General features: G+C 34.4%; 1 protein-coding gene and 1 pseudogene across 1 annotated transcript in view; both read right to left on the bottom strand.

Moving 5' to 3' along the window:
• CSMD1 (CUB and Sushi multiple domains 1) overlaps window positions 1-21,010 on the bottom strand; it is a 2,669,009-nt gene that overhangs the window by 209,979 nt on the left and 2,438,020 nt on the right.
• Window positions 1,850-19,565, bottom strand: LOC141555198 (lariat debranching enzyme pseudogene; annotated as a pseudogene).

Here is a 21,010-nt window from a genome sequence, read left to right as displayed (position 1 = left end):
AAAAAACAGTCCATATTGATGCAGGCAGTGGCCCCTTTTAGATTCCTTTCTGATTCTCAACCCCCATCCCCTTTAAGATTCCTTTATGATCCCCAACCCCCATGGCTGACCTTTGATTTATAAGATCTGGTCAAAAGCACCCTTTTGTATTCCAAGGGGAGATATCCTGATCTGAGCTAACTAATGATCTGCTCAGGTTTCCCAACCCCCACCTGGCTGGTTCTGGCCCTCGCTGAGTTCAGCAAGCAACCAACCTGGGACTGCACCCATAGGCCCCTTTAACCAAATAAAAGAGCCAAGCTGGAATCATCTCTTTGCAGAGGGTCAAAACATGCAAACACCATGCTTTGCATCACAGACTCTCTGTCTGCCACTTATTGTGTATTCTTTTCTCTATCTAATACCTATTACTAACCAGACTTTAACCTTACTTCTAAACCCCTACAATAAACCTTTTTTTCTATCAATCTAGGTTTTCAGGTCTGTAAATTCCTTTACAGGAGACTCTGTGCCACCACTAGAACACATTTAACTTTGTATCCTTGCACCGAGCCCAGAGGGGTTGCAGGGGAACTCCACTTAACTCCCTGTACTCTAAACCTTCCACTAGACCTCAATTAACCCTAATTTTATTGAGGTATGCCTTATCTAGACCTCATAAATATGATGACACTTTACAAGGATGGAATAAAAACTATTATTTGTTAGAATTTATGGCCAGCTTCTGTCCCTCATTGGAATTCATGTAACATCAAAAGATCCAGTGGAATCTGAAACCTAAAAGGCTGGATTTGCCCCTTCTGGAGGATTTACAGGAAAGCAAGAGAAGGAATGCAAGGGAATGGAAATGTTTCAATGTATATTATTAGAGAGAATACCTACATTGATGAAAATATAGATTCATTGAAGGTACAAAATATTCCACTATTACGAAGATAACCTGAATGAATTTCAATTATTGCAAAGTTGATTTTATGACTCTAGGTTGTCCTTATTCCACATTTCTTCATTTTTCTCCTTTCTATTGCCCATATATTACCATGTTTACTTTTCAAATCTATCAGAGTAGTTAAAAAAAAAAGGAAAATACATGAAATTCACTATAAACATTAGTAATCACATTTATATGGTGTTTTAATATCTGCCAAGCACTTTACTAATATCTCTTTTTATGCTCACAATGATTTTGGGAGTTAGATGCTATTATCATTCATTTTAAAAATGAGGAAACTGAAGCAGGCAGAGATTAAGTGATTTGCCCAGGGTTACATAACAAGTATCTGAGACGTCTTGAACTCAGATCTTCTTGGCTCCATATCCTATGCTCTATCCACTTGTGCTGTAAAGATTTACTTATCTGTGTGTATTGAACTAAGCATCATTAGGGATCATTTATTCATTCTTTCAAAGAATAGCTTGCTATATGAAACATACTGTCTTAAACATTAGGAAGATACGAAGGATAACTAAATCAAATTCTCTTCCCTTAGTGAGCAATCTAATTCAAAGAATTGGATTACCACATAAATATCTACAGTATAGATTATGTAAAGATTAGAAAATGAATAAAGTAAAAGGTATTATATTCATTGCAGTTAAACAGACTTAGTAATCATTTTCTAGAAAGAAATTGTATTTGTTTTCCAAAGTGAGAAAGAGACAGAGGCAGACAGACAGACAGAGACAGAGAGAGAGAGGGTGGGGGAAGTTAGAAGGCTTACTATTGTCAAGTAAATATCACAAAAGCTAAGATTTAGATTAATTATAAAAGTTATATGTAAAGGCTACTGGTTTTCATATCCCATGTGCTATTATAGCTATTTATATCTCCTCTCAGCTTCACCCAAGGCTACAGTTCATGAACATCTGTCAGCTGGTTGGTCAGGAATCTCCTTAGGATTTGAGTGAACAGAAGCATTCCTGTCATAACTGCTTTTCTGATATCATTAATGCTCATTAACCTGGCAGCTCCAAGGAAATCCTCTTGAGATTGGAACTCTGCGAGATCCATAATGAAACTTACAGAAAATACACAATGACTTGTTTCAAGAAAGGTCTGACTGAGACAACAAAATGAAATAGCATTTGGTCATTTAACAGCTGATGGCCATGCCACTGCTATTAAACAGTTGAGCACATGGAAGCAGAGCTCCCATGCACATCATAGTGAATGAAAACAGCCTGAGAAAATTGCCCCATTGCATCAGTGGGCCTCACATATCTTCACTGACTGATTAGAATAGACTTACAGCCTAAACAACCAAGTAACACTTGTTTATATGCAAAAAGACTTCCAGCTGGGCTATAAGCATTCCAAGAGTTATAACCCAACAGTTATTAACCTTAATTGTCTCCATTATCTTGTATGGTAGTGAAAATTACTTATTTCAAATAAGGATAAAAAGTGTTATCTACAAAAATATATTATTTCAAAACAATAATATGGCATCAAATATTCCTTTTAAAAATACTGTGCTCCTGTTTATTCCTTGATGCAAACTCTGTAGTATTCAAAAGAAAGATATATACTGGTCACAATGTTTTTAAGTATTTAATTTTTTCCCTCAATTAGATGACAACAATTTTAGCATTAATTTTTTATAAGATTTTTAAGTTCCAAATTTTTCTAGCCCCCATCTTCCCTTCTCCTCTTCCTAAAATGTTCAGAAATTTGATATAGATTATATATATATGCTATATATAAAGAACATGTTTCCATTTTAGTCACAAAGATGAAAGATGAAATAAATCAAAAGAAAAAAACACATATAAAAAGAATAAAAAAGCAAAAAAAAAAAATGCTTGGATTTGCATTTGTAGACTGTCAATTCTTTATCTTAATGTAGACAGCATTTTTCTTCATGAATTTCCTTTATACTTGTATCTTTTTATTGCTGAGAAGAGCTGATACATTCAAAGTTGATCTTCATAAAAAATTGCTGATACCATGTACAATGTTTCCCTGGCTCTGCCTATTAATCATTTATTATTGCATAATAGTATTCCATTATATCTACATACCACAGGTAGCGCAGCCATACTGCAATTGAAGGGCATCCCCTCAGTTCCCAATATTTTGCCACCATAAAAAGGTTGCTATAACATATAGGTCCTTTTATCATTTTTTTTTGTGATTTCTTTGGGATACTGACCTAGTAGTAGTACTGCTGGATCAAAAGGTTTACACTGTTTTGTTGCTCTTTGGGCCTAGTTCTAAATTGTTCTTAAGAATGATTGGATCAGTTTATAACTTGTATTAGTGCCTTGTATTAGTGCCCCAATTTTCCAATATCTTCTCCAATATTTATCATTTTCCATTTTGATTATATAACTAATTTGATAGGTCTGAAGTGGTACCTCAGAGTTGTTTTAATGTGTATTTCTCTAATTAAAAGTGAATAAGAGCACGTTTTTACATGCCTTGATCTCTTCATCTGTAAAGTACCCATTCATATTCTTTTACTATATATCAATTAGGGAATGGTTATAGTCTTATTAATTTGACTCAATTCCCTATATATTTGAAAAATGTGGTCTTTATCAGAGACATTTGGTATAAAGATTGTTTTCCAGCTTTCAGCTTTCCTTGTAATCTTGGTTTTGTTGGCACAAAAGCTATTAAATTTAATATAGTCATAATTATCTCTTTTACATTCTATAATCTTTTTTTCTTAGTCATGAATCTGTAACTGACAACTTTTCTTCTAAGAATATGGATACTATGGGGTAACTAGATGGTTCAGTAGATAAAGCACCAGCCCTGAAGTCAGGAGGACATGAGTTCAAATGTGGCCTCAGACATTTAACACTTCCTAGCTATGTGACCCTGGGCAAGTCACAACCCCAATTGCCTTGTGGAAAAAACAAACAAACAAAACATGAATTTGGGTTCTATACTAATTGGTGCATCTATTTTTAATATTGATATTAATTCATTGTCTATGGTACCATTTAGCAAGGTGTAGTTTTCTTTCTTATCTCTTGTAATTGGTTCTATTTTGGTTTTTGATTTATATAAAATCAGGGTAACCCTGCTTCCCCCTCCCTTTTTTTTTTTTACTTCAGCTGAGCCATAATAGATTTTGCTTCAGCCCCTTACCTTCAGACTATTTGTGAGTGTCTACTTCAAGTGTATTTCTTCACAGGATACTGGTTTTTGAGTCACTCTGCTTTCTACTTCTGTTTTATTGGAAAGTTCTCTCTGTACCCATTCACAGTTATGATTACTAACTGTGTGTTTCCCTCCATCCTATTTTTTTTTCCTTTTTGATCTTTGTTTTCTTTCAACCTTTCCTTCCTCACCAGTGTTTTGCTTCTGTCTACAAACTCCCCTGATGTGCCCTACCATTTTTCAGTCTTCTTTCCTCCCTCCCCCTCCCCTTTTACTTTATCTCCTCCCTCCTAATTCACTGTCAAATAAGATAGATTTCTATATTCAACTGATTGTATATATCTTCCCTCTTGGAGTCAATGCACTTAATGAGAGTAATGTTCAAGTGATGTCCATTTCCCATTCCACCATCTTCCCTTTTACTGTAACAGGATTTTTTTTGCTTCTTCAGGTGGAATTATTTATTCCATCATACCTTTGTTTTCCTTGTGCATTCACTGTACTAATCTTTCTCATCCTTTAGTTATTTTCTTAGTATCACTCCCTCAAATTCACTTCAAAATAATAGTTTGTGTCTATGTACATCATTTCTAGCTGTATTATTAGTGGTACAATTTTTAAAATTACAAGTATCATCTTCCAGTGCAGGGATATCAATTGTACAGCTCCATTGGAGTGTGTGTGTGTGTGTGTGTGTGTGTGTGTGTGTGTGTGTGTTGTAACCTGGATAGGCTTCTCTTGAGTCTTGATACTGAGGATCACATTTTTTTTTGGTTCAGTTTTGGTATTCTCCTCATGAAAGCTTGAAATCCTTCTATGGGGTGACTTATTTTTCCCTTGAATTACTATGCTTAATTTTATATGGGAAGTAATTTTTGGTTGTAGTCCTAGTTTCTTTTTCTTTTGGTATATTATATTCCATGACATCTGATTCTTTAAGGCAGCTACCAAGTCATGTGTAATTCTGATTATAGATCCTTAATATTTAAATTGTTTTTTTTTTATGGCCATTTTGCAGTATTTTTTCCTTGACCTGAAGTCTTTTTGACTATAAAGTTCTTTGAAGTTTTTATTTTGGCATCTCTTTCTGAGGTAATCAGTAGATTCTTTTAGTGCCTTTTAGTCCTGGTTCCAGGATATCAGGGCATTTTGCCTGGGATAATTACTTGAAAGGTCCTCTTTTTAATTATGACTTTTAGATAGTCCAATGATTCTCACATTGAGTCTCCTGGATCTATTTTCCAGGTCAGATCTTTTTCTAATGAGGTATTTTACATTTTCTTCCATTTTTTTAAATTCTTTTGAATTTGATTGATTCTTAAATTCTCTTATAATCATTAGTTTCCACTTACCCAATTCTAACTTTTAAAGAATTGTTTTCCTCAATTAGCTTTTGTATGTCCTTTTCCATTTGGCCAATTGTGCTTTTTAAGTAGTTGTTGTTTTTTTTTTTTTTTTTCCCAGTAAATTTTTGTATCTCCTTTCCCATTTTGCTAGTTCTACTTTTTAAGCAATTATTTTCTTTTCTTTCCAAGCTGTGGATGCTTTTTTCCTCTTAATTCTTTTTTATCACTCCTTTTTCTTTTCCCAACTTTTCCTTCTAGCTCTCATATATGTTTTTTAAAGTTTCTTGCTGACTTTTTCCATGAGTTCTTTCCAGGCTTGAGACCATTTCCCATTTTTCTTTGGCCTTTTGTCCACAGGTTTTTTAATATTGTGCTCTTCTGAGTTTGTTTTTTGATCTTCCCTGTCACTACAATAATTTTCTATGGTCATATTCTTTTTTGGACCTTGTTTGCTCTTCTTTTTGGTCTTTTTCTTTTCTTTTATATATAAGCTCTGTTCCTAGGGTAAAAGGGACACTGTCTCAGGCTTCTTGTGGTAAAGACTACAGGTCCTGGATCTTGCCCTGATGCTTCTTTGATGTTTCCATAAGCCCCATAGAGACCCTCCATGTCTAATGAAGAATGAAGCATTGGGGAGTTTGCTAGAGGAAATTTTCTTGGTTTTGATATGGTATCTTAGTGCTAGTGTCTGGCACATGCTAAAGCTGGTATAATATTTGTCTTTCTAAAGGCAATACTAAATCCATACCTGGCCACTGGAGGTTGCCTGCTTGTTCTTAGGAAAATGAACTCAGTTTAATATAAGGGTAATACATAGTTGTAGCCCTTCCAGAGACTATTCTAATAGAGCAGGCAGGAACAATACATAAAATAGCAAAATATTTTATTGAGACAGAAGAGCAAAGTAATTGAAAGGGGAAGTTCAAGCATTTAGGGTATCATTCTCAAAAAAAATTTCTCACCAAACCTCATGATCTTAAATGAAGGAGGTTTAGATGCTTGAATTATGATTAAAGGTCATCTGCCTTATTTCTCTTTCCCTCTTCTCAACCAAAAGCAAATTAAGTAATTTATCAATAGCTGAATAAGTTCTATGCACAGAACACTATGTTAGGTGTTGGGCATAAAGACAAAAATCAAAAGAGAAGCATGATATCTATCTTAGAATATTTGAAGAGAAATCACCTGAAGAAAGGATTACATATGTTCTACTTGGCATTTGTTGACAGAATTGTCTGTGATGGGGAGAAGATGCAAAGAGGAAAATTTATGTAAAACTTAATAATTCAAAGTAGAATGTATTATCTTAGATATGAGTCCACATTCATATATATACATATATACATATATATATGATAAATACCATTGATCCTTATTTGAAAGAAAGCATTCTTTCCCATATACAGGTTGTTCCTAATGGTTATGGGTATCCACTGTAACTCATAAATTCTCTGATTCTCTTAAATAATTATTTTCTTCAGGTAGCTTAAAATATATAGGAAATGAGATGTAATTCCTACATAATTAAATATGGGATAAGGAAGGCTGAGTAAGGAAAAACCATTAATTGCTTGGGAGTTCAGGGAAAGACTTACATGTTTTAAAACAGAGTAGGACATGAATTGACCCTACAATAAAAAATAATGATACTTTGAGATGGAGATGAGATGGAAGTGCATTCCAGGTATGGAAAGTGAATTGTATAAATGCATTGAAGTAGGTATTACACTTATGGAGGGCTTTCAGTGACAAAGTAAGGAGTTTGTGTTATATCCTATTTTCAATAGGAAAGCCCTGAAGATTTTTGAGCAGAAGAGTGACATTACTAGATTTGTGCTTAAGAAACATTATTTTGACAGCTGTATGTATGTCAGATCAAAGAGTTAGGATATAGGAGGCAGCAAGCCTAATTAGGAAGCTATTAAAGCAGTTATGGAAAAAAAAAAGTGATGAGGATATGAACTAGGGTACTAACTGTCTAAGTTAAAAAAAGGGAACAGATTTGAGATTTGTTGTAGGGATAGAACCTGCACTACTTGGGCAATTGCTTAAATATTAAAAATAATAAAATGAAAATATCATTTATATAATATCTTAAGGTTTGCAAATAATTCTGTCTATATTATAAAAAACATAAACATATTTATACACAGATAATCTCATTTAATTTCATTTGGTCCCCTCAATAATGCAATGTAAATATTATTATTTTCTCATTTTATAGAAGAAGAAATTAAAGCTAAGAGCAGTTATGTGACAGTTACAGAATATCTGAGGAAAGATTTGAACTCAGTTCTTCCATACTCTAAATTTAACTACTCCATACATGTGCCACTGAGCTGAGAGAGAAGGCTGATTGGAGTACAAAACTCGGTGTGATTTGATGGATGGTGGTATTTTTAGTAGAAATAGAAGTACTTATAGACAAATTAAGTTTAGGCAAAAAAAATAATCAATTATCATTTTGCCTGTGTTGAAATTCCTACAGAAAATCCTGTGGAGACATCTAAGTAGCTACTGACAACATACCACTAAAGTACACTGACTATATAATCTTATAAAAGTAAGGTGTTGAGATAATATTAGTTCAGAGATGTTGTACTTCATAGTGTAGTGATAAGAAAGGACACAAAGATCATTCAAAGGAGCATGTGCCCAAGGAAGTTCTGAATATTTCATGGGGTGCAAATTCTTCTACAATTACACCCCATAAGAGCTGGTGTCGTCTTTAAAAATGGATGTAGAGAGAAATGACAAAAGAAAGTAGTATAAAACTCTGAAAGACATAGAAAAAGAAAGAGGAAAAAGAGGGAGGAAGAGAAGGAGAAAGAGGAAGAAAAGAAGGCAGACAAGATGAGGAGAAAGAGAAAGAAGAGGAGGAAGGACAGAGGGAGACAGACAGACAGAGAGAAGGAGGGAGGTGAAGAGAAAGAATAGTCCAGCAAAAAAGCCTGGAAAGAATAGAGAACAATGAGAAAGGGGATGTTGACCAAAAGGAAAGAAAAATAGTCAAAGAATAAAGCATCATTTTCAACATTAATAAAAAGAAGAGGTCAGAAAGGAAAAGTCTTAAAAAAAAAAAAAAAGGACCATGAGATTTAGCAATTATGAGATTGTTATACATTTGAGGGGATAAATGAGCAATGGTACAAAAAAAAACACAACAGTTTGTAGGTGATAGAGAAGTAAATGGGATAGAAAGAAATGAAGACAGTAAGTGTTGGTGATTATGGTTAGGAATTTGGAAGGGAAAGAGAATGAAGATAGAAGAAAGACAGATGCAGTAGGGAAAGATTTAGTATGAAGGTACAAATTGAAGATGAGATGGAGGGTAGAATTAAGGGAGTAAAATCTTGAAGGAATTAGGAAAGGATAAGAATAGAAAGCACAGTTAGAAGTACTGGACTTGACAGAGAAACAGAAGACTATATGAGGTTATTGAAGATGTAAAGAATTTCTGAAATTTGAAATAGGGAATGAGACTAAATTCTCAGTCAAGTAAGAGACAAGGATAACTTGAAAAAGAGAAGTAAACCATGAGTAAGAAGGATTTATACCAGGAATACAGGACTGGTTCAATATTAGGAAAACTATTAGCATAATTGACTATATCAATAATCAAACTAACAGAAATATGATTATCTCAATAGATACATGTTAGGATTACAAGGTGAGAACTCAGGTTGTCTGGGCAATTCTTTAGCTCAGAATTTACACCTTTAGTCCCAGCCTTTAGGGGGAGTTTATACCTTTGAACTTCTGAGGAGGAGTTTACATATTTAAAGGAGATTACACCTTTAAAAGGAGTTCTGAAAAGGAGTTTATACAACCTTTAAAAGGAGCAAATATATTGGTTGAAGTATTTCCCCAAGCCCTGTTGAGTTCTCATTACATTACTTCGAGGATAAAAGAGGGCAGCATTGGGTCTGGAGAATAGTCAAGTCTGGGACAGAGTTGGGACAATAGGCTGAAGGAGAGAGTCTAGTCTGGGATTGAATTGAGAAGGCAGTCCCCAAGGACAACTTAGTGACAACCGGACCTTTACAATTCCGGACTTTTACAGATACAGATAAGGCATTTGATAAAATCTAACATGCATTCCTAGTAAAAAAAAAAAAAAAAAAAAAAAAAAACAAACACTAGAGAACATAGGAGTAAATTGAGTTTTCCTTAAAATGATCAGTAACATCTATCTAAAATTATCAGCAAGCATTGTATGTCATGGGGATAAGCTAAAAACATTTCCAATAAGATCAGGGGTGAAACAAAATTGCCCACTATCACTATCACTATTCAATATTGTATTAGAAATGTTAGGTTTTTTTGTTTTGTTTTGTTTTGTTTTGTTTTTTTAGAATTTTCCCCCCACAGTATATATGCATGAGTAATTTTTTTATATAATATTATCCCTTGTATTCATTTTTCCAAATTATCCCCCCCTCCCTCCACTCCCTCTCTCCGATGACAGGTAATCCCATACATTTTACATGTGTTACAATATAATCTAGATACAATATATGTGTGTAAATACCATTTTCTTGTTGCACATTAATTATTAGCTTCTGAAGGTATAAGTAACCTGGGTAGATAGACAGTGGTGCTAACAATTTACATTCACTTCCCAGTGTTCCTTCTCTGGGTGTAGTTATTTCTGTCCATCATTGATCAACTCGAAGTGAGTTGGATCTTCTTTATGTTGAAGATATCCACTTCCATCAGAATACCTCTTCATACAGCATTGTTGTTGAAATGTATAGTGATCTTTTGGTTCTGTTCATTTCACTCAGCATCAGTTGATGTAAGTCTCTCCAAGCCTCTCTGTATTCCTCCTGCTGGTCATTTCTTATAGAGCAATAATATTCCATAAACGTCATATACCACAATTTACCCAACCATTCTCCAATTGATGGGCATCCATTCAACTTCCAGTTTCTAGCTACAACAAAAAGAGCTGCCACAAACATTTTGGCACACACAGGTCCCTTTCTGCTCTTTAGTATTTCTTTGGGATATAATCCCAATAGCAGCAATGCTGGGTCAAAGGGTATGCACAGTTTGATAACTTTTTGGGCATAGTTCCAAATTCCTCTCCAGAATGGCTAGATTCTTTCACAACTCCACCAACAATGTATCAGTGTCCCAGTTTTCCCACATCCCCTCCAACATTCATCATTATTTGTTCCTGTCATCTTAGCCAATCTGACAGGTGTGTATCTTAGAGTTGTCTTAATTTACATTTCTCTGATCAGTAGTGATTTGGAACACTCTTTCATATGAGTGGAAATAGTTTCAATTTCATCATCTGAGAATTGTCTGTTCATATCCTTTGACCATTTATCATTTGGAGAATGGTTTGATTTCTTATAAATTAGGGTCAGTTCTCTATATATTTTGGAAATGAGACCTTTGTCAGAACCTTTACTTTTAAAAATATTTTCCCAATTTGTTACTTCCCTTCTAATCTTGTTTGTGTTAGTATTGTTTGTACAGAAACTTTTTAGTTTGATGTAATCAAAATCTTCTATTTTGTGATCAATAATGATCTCTAGTTCTCCTCTGGTCATAAATTCCTTCCTCCTCCACAGGTCTGAGAGGTAGACTATTTTCTGTTTCTCTAATCTATTTATTATCTCATTCTTTATGCCTAAATCATGGACCCATTTTGATCTTATCTTGGTATATGGTGTTAAGTGTGGATCCATTTCTAATTTCTGCCATACTAATTTCCAGTTTTCCCAACAGTTTTTTCCGAATAATGAATTTTTGTCCCTAATGTTGGTATCTTTGGGTTTGTCAAAGATTAGATTGCTATAGATGTACCCTTTTTTGTCCTTTGTATCTAATCTGTTCCACTGATCTACCAGTCTATTTCTTAGCCAATACCAAATGGTTTTGGTGACTGCTGCTATATAATATAGCTTTAGATCAGGTACACTTAGACCACCTTCCTCTGAGTTTTTTTTCATTAGTTCCCTTGCAATTCTCGACCTTTTATTCTTCCATATGAATTTTGTTGTTATTTTTCCTAGGTCATTAAAATAGTTTCTTGGGAGTCTGATTGGTATAGCACTAAATAAACAGATTAGTTTGGGGAGTATTGTCATCTTTATTATATTCGCTGGGCCTATCCAAGAGCACTGAATGTCTTTCCAATTATTTAAATCTGACTTTATTTTTGTGGCAAGTGTTTTGTAATTTTGCTCATATAATTCCTGAGTTTCCTTTGTTAGATATATTCCCAAATATTTTATACTATCAACTGTTATTTTGAATGGAATTTCTCTTTGTATCTCTTGCTGTTGGATTGTGTTGGTAATGTATAAAAATGCTGAGGATTTATGTGGATTTATTTTGTATCCTGCCACTTTGCTAAAATTCTGAATTATTTCTAATAGCTTTTTAGCAGAGTCTTTGGGGTTTTCTAAGTATACTATCATGTCATCTGCAAAGAGTGATAATTTGATTTCCTCATTTCCTACTCTAATTCCTTGAATCTCTTTCTCGGCTCTTATTGCCCGGGCTAGTGTTTCTAGTACTATATTGAATAGTAATGGTGATAGTGGGCAACCTTGTTTCACTCCTGATCTTACTGGGAAAGGTTGCAGTTCAAGAAATGTTAGTTTTAATAAGAGAAGAAAAGGAAATTAAAGGAATTTAAGTATGTAACGAGAAAACTAAATTATCCCTTTTTGTAGAGGTGATGCTATGCTTAGAGAATATTACATAATTAATTTAAAATAACTACTAGAAACAATTAACAAATTTAGCAAAGTTGTAGGATACAAAATAAATCCACATAAATCATCAGTATTTCTATATATTACCTACAAAGTCCAGTAGCAAGGAATACAAAGAGAAATTCCACTTAAAATAACTCCAGATAATATAAAATATTTGGGAGTCTACCTACCAAAACAAAGTCTGAAACTATATGAACACAATTAAAAAACACTTTCCACATAAAGTCAAATCTAAACAACTGGAAGAATATCAAGTACTTATGGATAGGCTGAGTTAATATAATAAAAATGATGTTTTTATCTAAATCTACCAATTCGGTGCCATACCAATCAAACTGCCAAGAATGTTTCATCTGGAAAAACAAATGATCAATTTCAATGAAATTATTGAAAAAAATGCCAGTAAAGGTAGCCATGCTATACTAGACTTAAAAGTATATTATAAAGCAGAAGTCATCAAAACCATTTGGAATTGGCTAAGAAAGAAACTAGTCAATCAGTATATCAGATTAGGTTCATAAGACCTAATAGTTAATGACTACAGTAATCCAGTGTTTGATAAACAAAAAACAAAAAACAAAACAAACACAGATTCTGAAATAAAAACTCACTATTTGATAAAAATTGATGGGAAAATTGGAAAATAATATGGCAGAAACTAAGTATTGATCAACACCTAACACCCTATACCAAGATAAGGTTAAAATGGGTTCATGCTTTAGACATAAAGAGTGATAGTAAAAGCAAATTAGAAGAAGGAAGGATAGTTTACCTCTAAGATCTGTGGAAAAAGAAGGGATTTGTGGCCAAACAACTGCAATTCAGCATAAAAGGCAAAATGGATAGTTTTGATTATATTAAATTAAAAGGTTTTAGTACAAACAAAACCAATGCAGACAAGATTAGAAGGGGAGCAGAACACTGGGGAAAAAATCTTTATATCCAAGGATTCTGATAAAGGTGTAATTTCTAAAATATGCAGAGAATTGACTCTAATTTATAAGAATACAAGCCATTCTTCAACTGATAAATGGTAAAAAGAATATGAGCATACAATTTTCAGATGAAGAAATTCAAACCCTTTCTAATCATATAAAAATGCTCTAAATCACTACTGATCAGAAAAATCCAAATTAAGGCACTCTGAGGTACTATTACAAATCTCTCAGATTGGTGACAAGAAAAGATGATCAATGTTAGAGGGGGTGAGAAAAAACTGAGACACTAATACATTATTGGTGAAATTATAAACTAATCCAACCATTCTGAAGAGCAATTGAAACTATGCCCAAGAGGTTATCAAAATGTCCATACAACTTTGATTCACCAGGTCTCTACTGGACCTGTATCCCAAGGAGATCATTAAAAAATAAGAAAAGGACCCATATGTGCAAAACATGTTTGCAACAGCCCTTTTTGTAGTGATAAGGAACTGGAAATTGAGTGAATGCCCATGAGGTAGGGAATGGATGAATAAGTTATGGTATAGGAATGTTATGGAATATTATTCTATAAGAAACTATCAGTAGGACAATTTCAGAAAAGTATGGAGGACTAATATGAACTGATGCTAAGTGAAGTGAGTAGAATCAAGAGAACATTATATATAGCAACAAGAAGATTATGTGATAATCAATTCTAATGGATGTAACTCTATTCAACAGCAAGGTGATTCAGACCAATTCCAATTCCAGAGAACCATCTGTATCCAGAACAAGGATTGTTGGGACTGAATATTGCTGGAACTCTGTCTTCCCAGAAATCAGCTGGAGTCAGGATCACTAAATGTCTTTATTCTTGATCTTTTACAGTCAAGGTCAGGGGATTAAATCTAGCAATCTCCCCACACACATTCCTCCCTAAAACGACAGGAGAAACTGACTCAGCGTCCTCCTCTCAATTTCCTCTTCCTCCTCCTACTCCTCCCACACATGTCACTTCCCCCTCTTTGTCCCACCAATCAAACAAGCACAGAACATCTGGGGAGGGTCAACCTTCAAACAAGTTAATAGGGAACTGTCCAATTGGCAATTAGTCTCACATGCTTCATTATCCAAGTGCATTGCTCAGTTCTAGGCCTTTACAGAATATGGACATAATATATTTTTCCCTTTTTTGTTGTTTGCTTTTTGTTTTTTTCTCATTTTTTTTTCCTTTTTGATCTGATTTTTCTTATGTAGAATGATAAATTGTCAAAGCATGCATGGAAGAATTGTATGTGTTTAAGATATATTGGATTACTTGCTATCTAGATAAGGGGGTGAGGGACAGGAGGGAGAAAAATTTGGAACACAAGGTTTTGCAATGGTGAATGTTGAAAACTATCTTTGCATGAATTTTGAAAATAAAAAGTTATTTTAAAATGAAAAAGAGGTATAAAGAAGGAATTTGTGAGGAAAAAAGATTTATAATATCTACTGAGGTACATTGGAGGATATCTTTCTATCCTAGATTAAAAAATGGTCTTGAAATAAGAAAGACCTAGGTTTGAGTCCTATTTCTGATGAATAAATTGGCCATGATTTAAGAACTCTGGTCTCCAGACTATCCTATGAGACTTATTGTTGTAGAAAAGTTGCCGATCTATACTTGTAGAGGGAGTAAAATCATTGAGAGTTATGCACACTAATAACAAAACAGCCCTAATAAGAAAGAAGGAAGGAAGGAAGGAAGGAAGGAAGGAAGGAAGGAAGGAAGGAAGGAAGGAAGGAAGGAAGGAAGGAAGGAAGGAAGGAAGGAAGGAAGGAAGGAAAAGAAAAAGTATGTCATCTGATATATGTTGCCATTGACAGTAACAGAAATATGTTCTGATATATGTTGCCATTGACAGTAACAGAAATATAATCCTAAATTCAGAAATGTACCAATTGGATCTCTTTACCATCAAGACTTCCTTACTCTCTTCCTTTGACTTCACCTCTTCTTTTTTTTCTTTTAGAGCCCTCAATTTTTTGTGCCATATTTAAGTATTATGCTCTAATACTCTCCAAAACATCAACACTTCTTTTCAAGTATGTTGCCAGAAGTGGAAGCAAAGAAAAGTATAGAAGAATTGGCACACTACAGACATGATTGATGAAATGGAAAATGATGCAAAAATATCTTTCCATCAGCTTCAAATGTTTCTGGAAACTGGGCCAAATGTAGAAAGTTGATGACAATGGTATTTACAAGAGTAGAAGCAAACAGATGGACAGCTACAAAAAGGACACATGCTTTCCAAAATACAAAACTACAAAAAGGGAAGATGTAGTGTGTTCAATATATGAAAAGCCAGCTGACAAGTATCTCTTGATGACTCTAAATCTCCAGGGTTTAAAAAAAAAAAAAAAGACATTTGAAGCAAATTGCAGCCCAAGGAGAAAAGAAACTGTCAGTTTGAAACAAACAAATAAATAAACAAAAGCTATGGAAAGAGAGTTGACCCAGTAAGGTCAGAAGATAAATCACTAATCCATTTGAAACTTGGAATAAATGGCACTGACTTGGTAAATAATGCACTAGTGAGCATTTAATTGGAGGTGAATTTAATGCTGAAGTGAATCAGTACAACATGATTAGTTTCAACTACATTCATGACATCAAACTGTTAGAGCTGGAATGAGAGTATACAATAAAAAGAATTCTGTCCAGAACTCTTGCCCTTCTCATCTCTGCCCCCTGGCTTCCTATAATGTCTCAACTTCTTTACATAAAGCTTTGCCCTATTGTCCTTGATTTTATTGCCTTCGTACTGAGAGTATCCCCAATGTATCCTGTTTATATCTTGTATATATGAAGTTATTTGAATGTTTTTTTTTGTTTTTTTTTCCCCAATGATAGATGAGCAACTTGATACTGGACATGGGGTTGCTCTGTTTTGAGATTTAGGAACATTGCTTTGTATTCTCAGAACCCAATACAGTATATGGCACATTAGTAGTAGTTGTTCAGACATTTCAGTCATATCCTACTTTTTAACCAACCCTATTTGGGGTTTTCTTGACAAAAATAGTGAAGTGGTTTGCCATGTCTTTCTCCATCTCATTTTACAAAGGAGGAAACAGGGGTAAAGGATTTGCCCAGTGTTACACAACTAGTAAATATCCGAGCTGGGTTCAAATACACAAAGTTATGTCCTCCTGATTTCACACCAAGTCTTCTATCCATGACCCCACTTAGATGTTCCTGACATTACAGACTGACTTTAAAGAAGCTGACACCAAGGTCCTGAGAAGACAGTGATTTAATAGGATGTCTCACCAGAGAGGTACAGGTATGGAGCTAATTAGGAACAGAGCCAGTATTAGAAGTGAGGCTTTCTAACTTATCTACTATACATAATACTTCTCTAGTCTGATTTTAAAGAAGGCTCATGGGTTCAAAGGTTGGGAGAAAAAATACAAGCAAATTACAACAATCATTAGCAAACATTTATCAGTTGCCTTATATTTATTAGGCTCTGTGCTACAGCTAAGAATGGAAATACAAAGAATGAAATAACCCCAACATTTGAAAAAGTTTATAGTCAGTCCATTAAGCTCCATTTTTTTTGATACCTGTACATATTATAATTTATTCAGTGTAAAACAAACTTTATGTGAAGTCTTCCCATTTTTTTCATTCTACATTACTGTCATCCTCAGAAGAAGATTTCTGGAGGTAGAGCCAAGATGGTGGAGTAAAGCCAGGGAGCTGCTCAAGCTCTCCCAGTTTCCCTTGAAAACTATATAAAACCAAGCCTATGAACAGAGACAAATGAAATGAAACCTCTCTCCAGCTCAAAATAGACTCAAAAAACTTTAAGAAAGGTCAGTTTCACAGGGTGAAAAGGGTGTCCAGCACAGACAGACAGACTCAGAAGGTCTTAATCACAGCAAAACACCAACTAAGACCCTCAGTCCTGGCTCAATAAAAGAGCATATCAATAAGGTAGTTTCCAGTCCCAGCTCAGAGGTCAAACTCTGAAAAACCAGACTATTTCCTGAAAAGAACAGGCCAAATTACCACTTGTAAACACAATGGACCCCTATGCTCAAAGCCAAGGAAACTTGGCACTGTGCCCAATTTATCCCAGAAGTGTTTTTGAACTCAACCATAACAGTAAAAACAAAAGATGAAATACCAATAGAAAAGGGAAAAAAAATGAGCAATAAACAGAAAAGAACCTTGACCATAGGAAGCTACTATGATTACAGGGAAAACCAAAACACAAACTTGACAAGGACAAAATGTCCACAGAGGAAATCTCAAAGAGTGATATGAATTGGTCTCAAGCCTCAAGAGGTTTCTTGGAAGTGTCCATAAAATACTTTAAAAGGCAAATAAATAAGTTTTGACTCTAAGAGGGAAAAAATTCCATCATTCAATTGGATATAGAATTTATCTAACCCTATTGAGAAGAGAAAGAGGAAAGAAAAGGGAGGGAAGGATAGAAAGGAGGGCAAAAACTTTAGAAAAAAGGTAAGAGAAGGAGGGCAGATGTGATAGAAGATAAGGTAATGGGTGGGATGGGTTACAAAAAACACTGCTAAGGAAGCTGCTCACATAAACACAGAATAGTCTTGGAGTAAGTGTTTGTGTGGCAAGAGGGATTTGGTGGAAAGACACATTTGGCTATCTGATTAAAACCTATTGACCTCTTCTCAGAATAATGTTTTTAAATTCATAAAATAAAGCACAAAGGATTACAAAAGAAAGAAAAAAAAATAGATAACCTGATTCCTTTTTTTTTTTTTGTAAATGATTTCCGTTTCTAGTTTCATCACTTAGTCTTTTAAAGAATTTCTCTTTTAAGTTCTTCCCTTTTTCTGATTCCTAATTTTCACTAGATTTCTCCAGTTCATTTGTGAAACTCATTTTATTACTAGAACTTACTACCATAGAATCTAGTAAGATTCTAATGTCAGAGATGCTTGTTGAGGGCTCCACTGAGGGAGAACTTACATCACCATATAGATCTATAATACTATCTTTACCCTCATCATCTTCATGAAACATCATTTCATCTGAGTTAATGGAAGAAAATAGAACAGAGTTCTCCTCCTGGTCCATTACTGTCCACTTCCTAATGATAATCACCATGCAATGAATTTCCTACTATCACCTACTGAATTATATTATTATTATCAGTGGGGCCAAACTGGGCACAAAATTCAGTGATCTGAAGACAGATCCTAAGAATTAATGCCATGTGCTTCTGGGGCTTGCTAGGATCACTCTGAAATTACATAGAACTTTTGAGGTCATGGTTCATTTCTTCCAAAGCCTCTTCCATTGCTTCTCCTGCTGCACTATAATCCCACTTTACATGGAGGCCATCATTTTCTGGCATATTCCATAAGTCTCCTGAGACATTTACAAGACTATTAGTAGCCTTTAGAACAATGAGCCACTCAAGGTCATATTCCAAATAGCTTAGTGCATTTGAGTGATGCTCTACTTCTTTTATCAGTAGAAAGTCTCTGTATGGCAAACATTTGTCTAATACTAAAAGTATGATTATTTTTCATAACTGTCCATCAACTGTGTTTCATGATATTTCATGAAAGGTGCAAACTTCACATGCCAATGTAAAGAGAACCAAGAAGAAGATTTAAAATAATGTAATAGCTCTGAAGCAGCAGGACTTCCTAATATGTTGTTTTCTACTTCTTGTCAAAAGAAGGATTTTGTTTGAGGAAGTTGCTTTTTATTGTCATAATAGTATATTCTTCTTGGCCAGTCATGAGACAAGAAAATATTGATAGGTTTTTTCAGCTTTTAATTCGAAGACTTCAATATTTCTCACCTGGCATGCACTTCTTACTAAGTTTTGATCACAAAAAGAATACTCATGATTTCCTTTGTGGTAATCATGAAATTTGAAATACCAGGGATTCCACCAATTCTTACACCACTGGAATTTAACCACTCCAACATATTCTGGATAATCTATAATTGGGGCTACCAAAAGGTAGTTTTGCAAGTGATTAGAGGCTTCATGATTTCCTACAATGAAGACTATGAGAAAAAGAACTTTCTTCTTACCAGAGTAATATCTGTAGAGAGTCTGCATCTGCTAGTACTTGGGGTGCACGGCCAGGCAGAGGAGATGGGCTTCATTCCATACAACCTGGAAATTGCTGCAGCACAACAGCAAGCCGGCAGTGGCCCTGCCCAGTTACTCAGCCAACTCTAGCATTTTTGTATATCTTGTCCAACTCTTCATGACAGCAGCAGGTCATGGTCATCCACCTCTTACTAGTCCAAAACTGCAATCTCTGCCCTCTCATCCAATCACCAGCCACCTGTCAGCAACCTCCTCTACCACACTAGAGGAAAAACACTTGCCAGATGTCTATCCTACCCCAGGTGGCCAGACAGCAGCAGCAAGACTATTGCCTTCATCCTGCTCCAGTCAAACTCACAACTCTTCACTTTATTAAAAAAAAAAAAAAAAAAAAAAAAAACTAGTAATTATAAAAACTGGTGCTTTATATGTTTACAAAAGATTTTGCATATCACATATTTTATTTAAAGACTGAAATCCTATTTTTAAAGGGGGGAGGGTAAGAAGTAAGAATATAATATACCTATGAAAATAAACATTGATCATAAATCTAGAGCTGGAAGGAATCTAAGAATCCCACCCACTAATTTTTTAAGTAAGGTAAATTAGACCCAGGAAAGCTAATGAATTTATTCAAGGTTGATGTTCTTTCAATTTAGGGGAAAAAAAAAAAGAAGAAGAAGAAGAAGAAGAAGAAGAAGAAGAAGAAGAAGAAGAAGAAGAAGAAGAAGAAGAAGAAGAAGAAGAAGAAGAAGAAGAAGAAGAAGAAGAAGAAGAAGAAGAAGAAGAAGAAGAAGAAGAAGAAGAAGAAGAAGAAGAAGAAGAAGAAGAAGAAGAAAAAGAAGAAGAAGAAGAAGAAGAAGAAGAAGAAGAAGAAGAAGAAGAAGAAGAAGAAGAAGAAGAAGAAGAAGCAATATCTTAGCCTCTGACCCCAGATAAATTAGGCTAGATTTATTTGTTTTGATTAAAAAAAAAAATTATAATTGAGATCATCCTCCAGATCTGATTGGCCCATTGGACTAAAGACTCAAACTATTGACTTTATTTCCCTGTTGCATGAATACAAAAACAAAAAAACAAAAACAAAAAAAAAAAATTACCAAGTACCTTCCTTGATGTTGGGCTGTAGATCAACATGATCAAAAGATCTTTATATAGATCTGTACTTCACTTTGAGTAGTCTGTACAATGCATATTCTTGTTATTACTACATAAATATCCTTTTGTTAGTGTTGAAAGACCTATAAGAATCTGATTTTGTCATAATATCAAACCTAAATTACTAGACAACTGGTGTGAGTCAGAGTTAGATGGAACAGAATTATTTGGGAGGAGGACAGGAAACAGTGGGGAATTATGGGAATCCAAGGAGCGATTATGCAAAAAAAAACAAAAGATAGCATTCATTTATTTAACATTTCTTAAAAGGTAGCAAGAAAGATGGGAGGAAAAAACATGTGGCTAAAAGAGAAAGAGGGAAAGGTATTTCATGTGTAGGTAGAGCAGAAAAAAATGGATGCACAAAACTCATCTACACTCACAAAGAAGAACTAAAAGTTCAGAGTAGATTTTAAATGAACGCCTGCTCTAAATGTGGAAAGGAGATAAAAAAAAATTTTAAAAATTGGTGCCAGAACTAAGAAAAATGTCCTTTTAGAATGATAAGATTTCCCCTACAAGTGCCAATTTAAAAAGCTTAGTTATGAGTTTTTAAGAGTAGTTTGGCAAAAATCATGGGGAAAAAATGTCATGGCTAAAAATATCTGAGTTACTTCAATAGGAG

This window comes from Sminthopsis crassicaudata, chromosome 2, assembly GCF_048593235.1.
Source record: "Sminthopsis crassicaudata isolate SCR6 chromosome 2, ASM4859323v1, whole genome shotgun sequence".
Classification (NCBI taxonomy): Eukaryota; Metazoa; Chordata; class Mammalia; order Dasyuromorphia; family Dasyuridae; genus Sminthopsis; species Sminthopsis crassicaudata.
Note: the sequence above shows the minus strand (reverse complement) of the source record. Positions and strands in the feature narration are given on the sequence as shown.